This window comes from Phyllobates terribilis, unplaced genomic scaffold (genome assembly GCF_046119375.1).
Source record: "Phyllobates terribilis strain yellow unplaced genomic scaffold, ASM4611937v1 Scaffold_7__3_contigs__length_470593459, whole genome shotgun sequence".
Lineage (NCBI taxonomy): Eukaryota > Metazoa > Chordata > Amphibia > Anura > Dendrobatidae > Phyllobates > Phyllobates terribilis.
In genome coordinates, this window is record NW_027362767.1 from 90,491,578 (window position 1) to 90,505,687 (window position 14,110).

The window sequence follows — 14,110 nt, forward strand, 5'->3', positions numbered from 1 at the left end:
GCTTTACATGTGAAAGGGATATACATAGCACAAACAATTACAATAAATTTGAACATTCCAAGTCGGCGACTGGTACAGGAGGAGCGAGGACCCTGCCGACGAGGGCTCACAGTCTACAAGGGATGGGCGAGGATTCAGTAGGTGGGGGTTTAGAGCATTATATGAGGCCCATTATTCTGTATGGAGCATTATATGAGGCCCATTATTCTGTATGGAGCATTATATGGGGCCCATTATTTTGTATGGAGCATTATATGGGGCCCATTATTTTGTATGGAGCTATATATGGGGCCCATACTGTATGGAACGTTATATGGGGTCCATTATTCTGTATATTATTATTTATTATTATAGCGCCATTCCTTCCATGGCACTTTACATGTGAAAGGGATATACATAGCACAAACAATTACAATAAATATGAACAATACAAGTCGGTGACTGGTACAGGAGGAACGAGGACCCTGCCCGCGAGGGCTCACAGTCTACAAGGGATGGGCGAGGATACAGTAGGTGGGAGTATAGAGCATTATATGAGGCCCATTATTCTGTGTGAAGCATTATATGGGGCTCATTATTCTGTATGAAGCATTATATGGGGCTCATTATACTGTATTGGGCATTATATGGGGATCATTATTCTGTATGGAGGACTATGTGGTGCCCATAATACTGTATGGAGCACTATGTGGGGCCATTATACTGTATGGAGGATTATATGGGGATCATTATTCTGTATGGAGGACTATGTGGTGCCCATAATACTGTATGGAGCACTATGTGGGGCCATTATACTATATGGAGCATTATATGGGGATCATTATTCTGTATGGAGCTATATATGGGACCCTTACTGTATAGAGAGATATATGGGGTCCATTATTCTGTGTTAAGCATTATATGGGGTCCATTCATGGGCGTACCCACCGTGGGGCGGGGGGGGCAGCTGCCCCTCATAGAAGCAGGCACGCAAGCCGCACACCAGGGCCGGCGTCAGCACCCGGCGCACCTGGGCAAATGCCGGGGCCCTGAGCAGGCGGGGGGGGGGCCCATCACCGTCAGCGCCCGCTCCCCCCGCTTGTTCAGGGCCCCGGCACAATACTTACCTCTCCTCGTGCCTCCACAGCAGGTCCTGTATCCTCCGCGGCTGCTGCACTGTGACGTCTCAGGTCAGAGGGCACGGTGACGTCTTTACACCGCGCTCTCTCCTGAGCAGTCTCAGCGCAGAGCGGGATGAGGCCGGCGACGCTGGAGTCCGGAGCAGCGGCAGCAGGTGAGATGTGAGGTGAGTATTTGATTTTTTTTTTTATTATATGGAGGCCTGTGGCAATATAAGGGAGGGGGGTGAGGTGGGGGTATGTGACATCCTGCATGGGGCATTATAAGGGGGGGTGACATCCTGCATGGGGCATTATAAGGGAGGGGGTTGTGACATCCTGCATGGGGCATTATAAGGGAGGGGGGGTGACATCCTGCATGGGGCATTATAAGGGAGGGGGGTGTGTGACATCCTGCATGGGGCATTATAAGGGAGGGGGTGTGTGTGACATCCAGCATGGGGCATTATAAGGGAAGGGGGGTGTGACATCCTGCATGGGGCATTATAAGGGAGGGTGTGTGTGTGACATCCTGCATGGGGCATTATAAGGGAGGGGGGTGTGTGACATCCTGCATGGGGCATTTTAAGGGAGGGGGTGGGGGGGTGACATCCTGCATGGGGCATTATAAGGGACGGGGGGGTGTGACATCCTGCAATGGGGCATTATAAGGGAGGGGGTGTGTGTGACATCCTGCATGGGGCATTATAAGGAAGGGGGGGGTCATCCTGCATGGGGCATTATAAGGTGGGTGACATCCTACATGGGGCATTATATGGGGGGAACAGCCTGCATGGGGCATTATGTGGGAGGAACATCCTGCGTGGGGCATTATGTGGGGGGAACAGCCTGCGTGGGGCATTATGTGGGGGGGAACAGCCTGCATGAGGCATTATGTGTGGGGAACAGCCTGCATGGAGCTTTATATGGGGGCCAGTATTCTGTATGGAGCGTTATATGGGGGCCAGTATTTTGTATGGAGCGTTATATGGGGGCCAGTATCCTGCATGGAGCGTTATATGGGGGGCAGTATCCTGCATGGAGCGTTATATGGGGGCCAGTATCCTGCATGGAGTATTATATGGGGGCCAGTATCCTGTATGGAGTGTTATATGGGGGCCAGTATTCCGTATGGAGCGTTATATGGGGGCCAGTATCCTGTATGGAGTGTTATATTGGGGCCAGTATTCCGTATGGAGCGTTATATGGGGGCCAGTATTCTGTATGGAGCATTTTATGGGGGCCAGTATTCTGTATGGAGCATTATATGGGGGCCAGTATCCTGTATGGAGCATTATATGGGGGCCAGTATTTTGTATGGAGCGTTATATGGGGGCCAGTATTCTGTATGGAGCATTATATGGGGGCCAGTATCCTGTATGGAGCGTTATATGGGAGCCAGTATCCTGCATGGAGCGTTATATGGGGGCCAGTATCCTGCCTGGAGGGTTATATGGGGGCCAATATTCTGTATGGAGCGTTATATGGGGGCCAGTATCCTGTATGGAGCATTATATGGGAGCCAGTATTCTGTATGGAGCGTTATATGGGGGCCAGTATTCTGTATGGAGCGTTATATGGGGACCAGTATCCTGTATGGGGCATTTTATGGCGGCCAGAATACTGTGTGGAGCGATTCGCCGGTTTCTGAGCTATTGTGGAATTTACAATAGATATCACTCATGTAATGTAAGAAGTGAAATCTTTGCATTGTACTATATATATATATTTCTCTTCGGTATCTGTGACCATGGCTTGCCCACCCTAGTTTTGATCCTGGGTACGCCCATGGGTCCATAATTCTGTTTTGAGCATTATATGAGGCCCATTATTCTGTATGGAGCATTATATGAGGCCCATCTGTCGCGCCCCCAGGGCAATGGGGTACTCGGAGTCCGGGCCAATAGATGCTGGGGGAAAGGGATATGTCACAGTGGCTGGCCTGGTCCGTGGCCCAGGGTGGTCAACTAAAAGGGGGGAAAGTTTATATGGGGTTTATAGTTCGATCATGACGCCACCTGTGGTTTCTGGTAATTTGTACCAGCTCTGCTGCAGACCTCTGAAGCAGTTGATAAGGCAGCTGGGATGGAACGGCTCCCCACAGGTGAAACAGGCCTCAGGGCAGGGTAGAGTTTGATGGTGGGTGGTGATGCTGGGACCTGTAGTGCAGGCGGAATGGCGCAGCAGGACTAACTGACAGAGACAGGGGATTTGCTTCAATACCTTTACTGGTGCGGATGTCAGGTACGGTCCAGGGTACTCAGTAGGATGGGTGCACTTCAGGACTTCTCCCCAGTGAGCGGGTATAAGGCCTCCTGGCCCGTGTCTGCCTCTCTGTATGCTCCTGGCCAGCCTGCAACTGGGCCTAGCTTATGTGTCGTGCTGTTCCTTCACCTGTCGCTTGGTAGTAGGACCTTCTGCTGGCAACCACTATCCCTGGTAATTCTGGGGCCTTCGTGGTTCCTGGTCCTATTAAGGGTTTAGCTTCAGGTCTGCCAGGGACTTGTAGTCCTCCTGGTATGCCGGTGATCCCTACTGGGTATAAAGGACCCTGTAAGCGCAGACCCGGTGTCCGGTTTGTATCTTGGGGTGAGCCTATGATGCTCCTCTGCCCCCTCAACTCCTCTCTCCTCTCCTCTTTGCCGTCGGCCACACTCGGGGCCCTCAGAACTCAGCAGCAGATGTGCTGCGTCTTCGCTGCTCTCAGCGTCAGCACGCTCTCAGACTCTCTGACTCTGTCTGACTCACTGACTGAATTGCCTGGCTCCACCCTCCATATATATATCCCTAACGGGCTCCCTCTGGTGGTATGATGTGGAAGAGTGGAGGTGTTTGTATGTAATGAGGGCCTCTTGTGGAGAAGTCCATCCATGCACCCTGGGTCCTGTGGTACCTGTGAACAGCAGGGTGCCACATTCCCCCCTAGTACAATTCAGTACTCCTGGACTGAAGCATTTTGCAAAACAGGTTAACAACAATAACAACAATAATAGTTATAACAACAATTAAGTTACAGTATGTCCCGTAACCAGGTGTCCATTTCACCGATGAAAGTGTAACAGGGAGAAACATGAGGGACCCGCCCGAAAACCCTCAACGTAGGCCCTGGGCGTGGCTACAGGGCATAAGTGATCCAGGTGCTGGACCACGTCTTCGGCCACGCCAAACGGGTTTTTGTTCTGTGGTCAAATAAGGGGCACTTTGATAAGTGCAAACTATATACATGGACAGTTTTTGGCTGCTCACAGTCCTCAGCCTACAAGTCTTTGTACCCTGACGGGTAACTAAATGCACACATATTATTGACAGTTTACATAGTAAACAATAGGCAATACCCAACTGGGTAACTATTTACATGGTAGACACTTTGTGTTTATTCCCTAAACCTGGCAGGGATTTGTCCTTGTGTGCTGCGTGTGGACCTTCGTAGCACTGGGGTGTCACTAGCATGCCCTCTCTGTTAATCTAGCAGGTGTACGTGCTGGTAGATTATAGAACTGCCTTAATCTCTCTATGGGACTGGCAAGTACACTGTCCACTGGGCCTTCAGGCTCTGTCTCAATGGGTGATCCTCCTCTTAATGGGGACTCTTCCTGTTCCTGAGCAGGTTCTTCTAGAGCGCTCACAGGTTCTTCTTGTGACTGCTAGAAGTGTATTACGGGTATAATCACTGCTCCATCAAGTTGAGGCCAGTCCGCAGGGAAATCTCCTAGAACTGTGTGAAGCACTTCTTCCTTGGGTTCTTCCGGTGCTATAGGAGGTACTTCTTCTTCCGTTGCCTTCAGTAGACTTGGGCACACTTTCAGGTGGTCTCTTGAGACTGTTGCAGTTGTTTTACCTCCATCTTTGCTAATCAGGCAGGTTTTACTATTGTCAAACTTGGAGTTCAACACTGTGTAGGGCTCTCTTTCCCACTGGTCATCGAGCTTGTGACTTCTTCTCTTCCGCTTTAGCACTATCTCTCCAGGTGCCAATGGTTCTGCTGGTGCATGTTTATTGTACTGCTCTTCCTGTCTTTCCCTTACTCTGTTCAAACTGTCTTCAACACAGGCCTGTACTCTCCTGTACTTCTCTTGCCGATTTGTATCCCAGTCTTCAGTGGACATATCTGCTTCTGGTTCTACCACTCCGAGTTCCAGGTCCATGGGCAACTTTCCGGGTCTTGCTCTCATGTGGTACGCTGGGGTACAATTAGTAGAACTCACAGGTATGTGATTGTACAGATCTACCAGGTCAGGTAGTTTGTCTGGCCACTGGTTCCTTTCTTCCAAGGGTAAGGTTTTCAGCAGGTCTATGAAGATGTTGTTCATTTTCTCACACAAACCATTGGTCTGAGGGTGATACGGCGTAGTCTGGATCTTTTTGCATCCGTACAGATGATAGAATTCTTTAAACAGCTCGGCTTCAAAGGCAGGGCCTTGATCCGTCAGAAGTATGCTTGGAATGTTCTTGCTGCAGTTTCTGCTATCAGATCCTTGACAGGGGCTACCACCAGGAATCGGGAATAATGATCCACCATGGTCAGTGCATAGGAATAGCCTGACCTGCTGGGTGACAGCTTGACGTGATCCAGAGCGACAATCTCCAGGGGCTGCGTTGTCTTGATGGACTGCAAGAGTGCTTTCTGGCTGCCATTGTCTTTCCTTCTAAGGCTACAGGGCCCACAATTCCGGCACCACCTCTCTATGGAACTCCGCATTCCAACCCAGTAGAACCGGTCCCTCAGCAGGGTTTCCAGCTTCTTCCAGCCAAAGTGACCTGCTTGATCGTGGTAGGCTTCCAACACCATCTGGATATCCGTCCTGGGTACAACAATCTGCCACACCATTTCATGGGTCTTGGGGTTGACATATCTGCTGCACAGCTTCTCTCTGTAGATGAACAGCCGACTTCTTGTAACGGGTCTGGGAGGCGGAACCTCTGAGCTACTATACAAGGGGGCGGTCCTTGTAAGGGAGCGGGTGGCGACCAGGGTAGACGGGCAGGCAGTCACAGCAGGTGACTGGGACAGTCTCTGAATGAACGGACAGGAGGTCACGGCAAGTGACCGGGGCAGTCTCTGGATGAACGGGCAGGAGGTCACGGCAAGTGACCGGGGCAGTCTCTGGATGAACGGGCAGGAGGTCACGGCAAGTGACCGGGGCAGTCTCTGGATGAACGGGCAGGAGGTCACGGCAAGTGACCGGGGCAGTCTCTGGGTAAAGGATTGGTACGACCTGTGGCGGCAGATGATAGACGTGAGCTCCCAGGTGAGCAGGCGAGAGTCTCTGGATAAACGGGTGGTCACAGCATGTGACGGCGGAGCCTCCAGGAAGACCAACAGACAGGTAGCAGATGTTATGTTCTGCTACCAAAGCTAAGGAAAGAGAGGAGATCTGTCCCTACTATGAGACTCAGCTGAATCCCTACGATGTAACAGGGAACCTGATCCTGCGATCAGACCTGCTAAAGTCCTAATCTAGTCTGTACGAAGACCTATAGATGTGGGGAGGGAATCCCTACAAGTACTAAGGACTGGGAGGAATATGGGACACCTCCTAACAGAAATAGTAGCAAACAGACGAACAAACAAAATAGATAGAACATAGAGGTCCGTAGACCAAGCAAACTAACAGAGTTATGTTATGCACACGCCCGGGCTAGAGCAGCGTGTGCATGTGATTGGTAGTGATTCCACTGGACCGCGCCGGAGAGTGAATGCCTGGAGGGGCGTAACTAAGTATCTGCCCGATCCGACCAGGGTCGCACGACGGCATACGACGCCAGAGCACCAAGGAGGAACCGAGCAGAGGGACCAGGTGCTACTCCAGGACAGACCCCGGACACGGCTGTTGACCCACACAGGGGAATACAGGAACAGACTGGTAGACTGGCACACAGACTGGGATGCAGGCAGGTGGATATGCAGGCAGGCGGGTATGCAGGCAGGCGGGTATGCAGGCAGGCGGGTATGCAGGCAGGCAGGCGGGTAAAGGTAAGCACGGATAGAGTGCAGACAGGGAGGCACTAGCAAGTAGGAACACAGGCGGGATAGGACCCAGTACACACCGGGATTCAGGAACAATACAGGCAGAGGGGTACAGGCAAGCACAACTAGAGTGCAGAAGACTGAGCCGGGAGGACAGGGCTCTGTTCACACTGAACAGACAGGAAGGGAAAGGCAGAGCCAGACACCCACAGGGTACTTACAGTGAAGTAGCGAGTGGACCACAAACTCACAAACGGGAGTACAGAGACAACAGGCAGGAGTTAGGTACGAGTTCAGACTCTGCAGAAAAAGGAAGGGAACGGACATAGAGGCAAAACAGGTAAAGGATAGGAGAGAGTTCAGACTGGAACTGAGTGTACGGAGGACACCGACACTGCAGCGGGATACAGGAGCGGGTCTGGGAATACTGCCCCCAGAGAGGCGGGATGAACAGGCAAGGAGCGTGTTCAGACAGGACAGACTAGAGTACACAGAAAGGACTAAGTTCAGACTCGGGAACTAATACCGTAAAGCAGGAGACATACAGGACACAGTTCAGACACGGGAGCTGACACCGCAAGGCAGGAGAAATACAGGACTTAGTTCAGAAACGGGAACTAATACCGTAAAGCAGGAGACATACAGGACACAGTTCAGACACGGGAGCTGACACCGCAAGGCAGGAGAAATACAGGACTTAGTTCAGACACGGGAACTAATACCGTAAAGCAGGAGACATACAGGACTTAGTTCAAAAACGGGAACTAATACCGTAAAGCAGGAGACATACAGGACACAGTTCAGACACGGGAGCTGACACCGCAAGGCAGGAGAAATACAGGACTTAGTTCAGAAACGGGAACTAATACCGTAAAGCAGGAGACATACAGGACACAGTTCAGACACGGGAGCTGACACCGCAAGGCAGGAGAAATACAGGACTTAGTTCAGACACGGGAACTAATACCGTAAAGCAGGAGACATACAGGACACAGTTCAGACACGGGAGCTGACACCGCAAGGCAGGAGAAATACAGGACTTAGTTCAGACAGGCCTGGAAATACAGCCTCCAGGAAAGGCGGACAGGGAAACAAAGACAGGACCTGGCACCTTCAGAGTGCAAGCACACACTGAAAGAAACACTTATGCACAGGCAGGGATAGAAGGGAGCTGCTGAGCTATATACCAAGTGTCAGACAGCAATAGGCTGAGGACGCACAAGGGGTGTGACCCACAGCAGGTACAAAAAGCAGGAAGTGATCGGGCGCCGCCCTTAAGCAGCAGAGACAGACACAAACAGACAGCATGGAGGGAAGCCAGAGAGACATTCTGGACAGGAGATCAAGTGCGCTCTCTTGCACAGTGGGAGATAGACCACCATGCAAGGACGCCGCCAGGTATGTTACAGTACCTCCCCCCTTACGCCCCCTCTTCTTCAGGCCTGCCAGAATCTTCCGCAGGGAATTCGAGGACCAGTCGTTCACTGGGTTGGAGGGGGACAGAGACTTGAGGGTAATCTCTGCTTCGAGGTACATCTTGTCAAGCTCACAGGAAGAAATAGACGGGTTATCAGGTACATAATGAGGAAAAGTCACTGTCTCTTTGTTATCTGGTGGTACCCCGGAGGATTCAGGAAACAACTGGAGGTCCTCCGCCGGGTCAGAAGAGTACTGAGGCTCAGAGAAAACATCTGCTTCAGAGTTCACTAGGTCGGACTCACTGGAGGAAGCAGGCGAGGTATCAGGTGCAGGAAATAGGAAAGTCTCTGTCCATTCACCACCAGGTGGCACCCCGAAGGGTTCTAAACACAACTGGAGGTCCTCCGCCTGGTCGGAGGGGTATAGAGACTCGGGAGTAACCTCTGCTTCGGAGTACACTAGGTTGGACTCACTGGAGGAAGCAGGCGAGGTATCAGGTACAGGAAATAGGAAAGTCTCTGTCCATTCACCACCAGGTGGCACCCCGAAGGGTTCTAAACACAACTGGAGGTCCTCCGCCTGGTCGGAGGGGTGTAGAGACTCGGGAGTAACCTCTGCTTCGGAGTACACTAGGTTGGACTCACTGGACGAAGCGAGCGAGGTATCAGGTACAGAGTATAGGAGAGTCTCTGTCCTTTCGTTACCAGGTAGCACCCCGAAGGGTTCAGGAGGTCTCAGGGAGGACAGACCCAGGCGTGACTGCTCGCCTCTAAGTCTAGCACGTCTGGACTGCCTCTTGAGGTTGGAAGAAGTATTCCGGAAAGCGTAGTCACCCTGTGAGGATTCTGGGTGGGCAGTAGTCTCATTGGGCTGGAGAACTATTGCGCTACCCACACACATTACCCATTGGGGCTGCTCCGGGATACTGGGAAGTGAAGCTTCAGCAGGAGCCTCCGGGTTAGGATCATCGAAGACCATTAGAAAGGCCACCAGGAAGGCCATTAGGTCCCGGAGGATCGGATCCTGTGTCTCATATAGGGGGTTGATCCATTCCAAGGCATCCCCCGCCAGGTAAGACATAATAATGGCCACTTTAGCCCAATCGGAAGGAAAATAAAGAGGGTAGGCCTTAAAGTGTAGCATGCATTGCTCCACAAATGCACGACACTGTTTTGGATCTCCATAGTAACGTGGCGGATCCGCAGGAACGAGAGCTGATAGATCCATCTGGACGGTGCGTAATTCGCCTGGAACTCAGCTAAGGGAAAAAAAATTTATTTATTTTATTTTAATGCATGTATTCGCTGGAAAAACTTCTCAGAGAGCGAAGGCCGTGGGGCTCAACGGGAACCATGGCCTGAGCATGCTGTTATGCACACGCCCGGGCTAGAGCAGCGTGTGCATGTGATTGGTAGTGATTCCACTGGACCGCGCCGGAGAGTGAATGCCTGGAGGGGCGTAACTAAGTATCTGCCCGATCCGACCAGGGTCGCACGACGGCATACGACGCCAGAGCACCAAGGAGGAACCGAGCAGAGGGACCAGGTGCTACTCCAGGACAGACCCCGGACACGGCTGTTGACCCACACAGGGGAATACAGGAACAGACTGGTAGACTGGCACACAGACTGGGATGCAGGCAGGTGGATATGCAGGCAGGCGGGTATGCAGGCAGGCGGGTATGCAGGCAGGCGGGTATGCAGGCAGGCAGGCGGGTAAAGGTAAGCACGGATAGAGTGCAGACAGGGAGGCACTAGCAAGTAGGAACACAGGCGGGATAGGACCCAGTACACACCGGGATTCAGGAACAATACAGGCAGAGGGGTACAGGCAAGCACAACTAGAGTGCAGAAGACTGAGCCGGGAGGACAGGGCTCTGTTCACACTGAACAGACAGGAAGGGAAAGGCAGAGCCAGACACCCACAGGGTACTTACAGTGAAGTAGCGAGTGGACCACAAACTCACAAACGGGAGTACAGAGACAACAGGCAGGAGTTAGGTACGAGTTCAGACTCTGCAGAAAAAGGAAGGGAACGGACATAGAGGCAAAACAGGTAAAGGATAGGAGAGAGTTCAGACTGGAACTGAGTGTACGGAGGACACCGACACTGCAGCGGGATACAGGAGCGGGTCTGGGAATACTGCCCCCAGAGAGGCGGGATGAACAGGCAAGGAGCGTGTTCAGACAGGACAGACTAGAGTACACAGAAAGGACTAAGTTCAGACTCGGGAACTAATACCGTAAAGCAGGAGACATACAGGACACAGTTCAGACACGGGAGCTGACACCGCAAGGCAGGAGAAATACAGGACTTAGTTCAGAAACGGGAACTAATACCGTAAAGCAGGAGACATACAGGACACAGTTCAGACACGGGAGCTGACACCGCAAGGCAGGAGAAATACAGGACTTAGTTCAGACACGGGAACTAATACCGTAAAGCAGGAGACATACAGGACTTAGTTCAAAAACGGGAACTAATACCGTAAAGCAGGAGACATACAGGACACAGTTCAGACACGGGAGCTGACACCGCAAGGCAGGAGAAATACAGGACTTAGTTCAGAAACGGGAACTAATACCGTAAAGCAGGAGACATACAGGACACAGTTCAGACACGGGAGCTGACACCGCAAGGCAGGAGAAATACAGGACTTAGTTCAGACATGGGAACTAATACCGTAAAGCAGGAGACATACAGGACACAGTTCAGACACGGGAGCTGACACCGCAAGGCAGGAGAAATACAGGACTTAGTTCAGACAGGCCTGGAAATACAGCCTCCAGGAAAGGCGGACAGGGAAACAAAGACAGGACCTGGCACCTTCAGAGTGCAAGCACACACTGAAAGAAACACTTATGCACAGGCAGGGATAGAAGGGAGCTGCTGAGCTATATACCAAGTGTCAGACAGCAATAGGCTGAGGACGCACAAGGGGTGTGACCCACAGCAGGTACAAAAAGCAGGAAGTGATCGGGCGCCGCCCTTAAGCAGCAGAGACAGACACAAACAGACAGCATGGAGGGAAGCCAGAGAGACATTCTGGACAGGAGATCAAGTGCGCTCTCTTGCACAGTGGGAGATAGACCACCATGCAAGGACGCCGCCAGGTATGTTACAAGTTAGATACAGAGCACAGGCTAGCTAGAAAGTAGATATACAATGAAGTCCAGCAAAGCCAGAAGGGCGGAGCAGGACTAAATAGGCCAACAAGGTCATGTGACCAGCAAAGGAAAAAAAACCTAACAGCAAGGTTCTAACAGTACCCCCCCTTCTAAGAGGATCCTCCGGATCCCCTAGGACCAGGCTTATCAGGAAATCTCCTGTGAAACGCTCTGATAAGTCTGGACGCGGAAACATCATCTGACCTCACCCAAGAGTTATCCTCGGGTCCGAAACCTTTCCAGGCCACAAGATACTGCAAACTACCTCTATACCGTCTAGAGTCAAGGATGCGAGAAATTTCATATTCCCCGTCCTCCACCACCGGAGGAACAGAGGCAGAGGCGTCACCATCCGACACAACAGCTTTTTTTAACAGAGAGACATGAAAGACCGGATTAATTCTCCAGGAGGTAGGAACCTCCAACCTAACAGCAGATTGGTTGACAACCTGAAGCACCTTAAAGGGCCCTACAAACTTGGGACCCAATTTCTTAGAAGGAATCCTCAACCGCAGATTCCTAGAGGACAACCAAACCATGTCACCAACAGCGAACAAAACCTCCTGTCGTTTCCTATCAAAGTAGTCTTTAGATTTTCTGTTGGCCTCCTGAAGATTACCACGCACATCCGTCCAAACTCTTTCCAAATCACCGGAAAAATTCTCCTCCTCAGGCACGGCAGATCCCAACTTGGAGAACGACCCAAACGACGGATGTCTCCCAGAACAACAAAAAAAAGGCGAACAACCAGCAGAAGAAGATGTATGATTGTTCAGAGCAAATTCGGCAAGTGGCAGAAACTCAGACCACCCCTCTTGATTGTCTGCCACAAAACAACGCAAGAACTGCTCAACATCCTGGTTTTTCCTTTCTGTCTGGCCATTAGATTCAGGATGATATCCGGACGAAAACGACAAATGAATTCCCAACCTGTCACAAAAGGCACGCCAAAAACGAGCCACGAACTGAGGACCCCTATCAGAAACAATGTCAGTAGGAACGCCATGAAGTCTGACAATTTCCTTGACAAAGGCCTTAGCGAGAGTTTTAGCGCAGGGCAGTTTGACGAAGGGAACCAAGTGACACATCTTGCTAAAGCGGTCCACGACCACCCAGATGACAGTAAAACCCTCAGAGGGGGGAAGGTCAGTTATAAAGTCCATAGCCAAATGTGTCCAAGGAGCACTGGGGACCTCCAAAGGACAAAGCAACCCCGCAGCAGGAGTATGAGAGGACTTAGATCTAGCACATATAGTACATTGGCGCACCCACTTAATGACTTCCTTCTGCCATCCAGGCCACCAAAAACTGCGACCCACCAGTCTCTTGGTCTCAGAGATTCCGGGATGACCTGCCAACCGAGATTCGTGACACTCAACAAACAAATCTCTCCTAAAGGTCTCAGGCACAAACAACCTCCCATGAGGAGTGTTAGATGGGGCATTCTCCTGAGCTTTAAGAATCTCATCTTCCAAAACGGAGTCTAAAGCAGCTATCACAACACCTTCTTGTAAAATGTTTTCCTCTTTCTCAGCACCGACTATGGGAGAAAAACTGCGAGACAAGGCATCCGCCTTAACATTCTTAGTACCAGGGATGTAAGTAACGGAGAAATTAAACCGCGAGAAAAACAGTGCCCACCTAGCCTGACGGGCATTCAGGCGCTTGGCAGCATCAAGATATATCAGATTTTTATGATCCGTAAGAACCTGAACGGGAAATTCCGCACCTTCCAAGAAGTGGCGCCAGTGTTCAAATGCGAGTTTAATAGCCAATAATTCCCGATTACCAATATCATAATTCAATTCAGTCTCCGAAAATTTTTTTGAAAAAAAGGCACAGGGATGTAATCCATCCCCGTTATCCTGAGACAATACTGCGCCAACCCCCACAGAGGAAGCATCAACCTCAACCAAAAACGGCCTAGTAACATCAGGCTGCATAAGGATGGGAGCAGAGGTGAACCTCTCCTTGAGATACACAAAAGCTTCAATGGCCTCAGAAGACCACTGAACCGCATCAGCACCTTTCCTGGTGAGATCAGTCAGAGGTTTGACAATACTAGAAAAATTTTTTATGAACTTTCTATAGTAATTGGCGAAACCCAAAAACCTCTGTATCGATTTCAAACCAATAGGCCTAGGCCATTCCTGCACAGCCTGAACCTTAACCGGATCCATCTCAAAACCTTTGCTGGAGATAATGTAGCCCAAAAAACTAATTCTCTGTACAGCGAACTCACATTTCTCCAGCTTAGCAAAAAGCGAATTGTCCATTAATAACTGTAATACCTCACGCACGCTCCGCCAATGAGACTCCAGATCTGGCGAATAAATCAAAATGTCATCCAAATACACAACCACATTTTTACCGATCAAAGGTCTAAGGATGTCATTAATCAGATTCTGAAAAAATGCAGGAGCATTAGTGAGACCAAAAGGCATAACCAGATTCTCAAA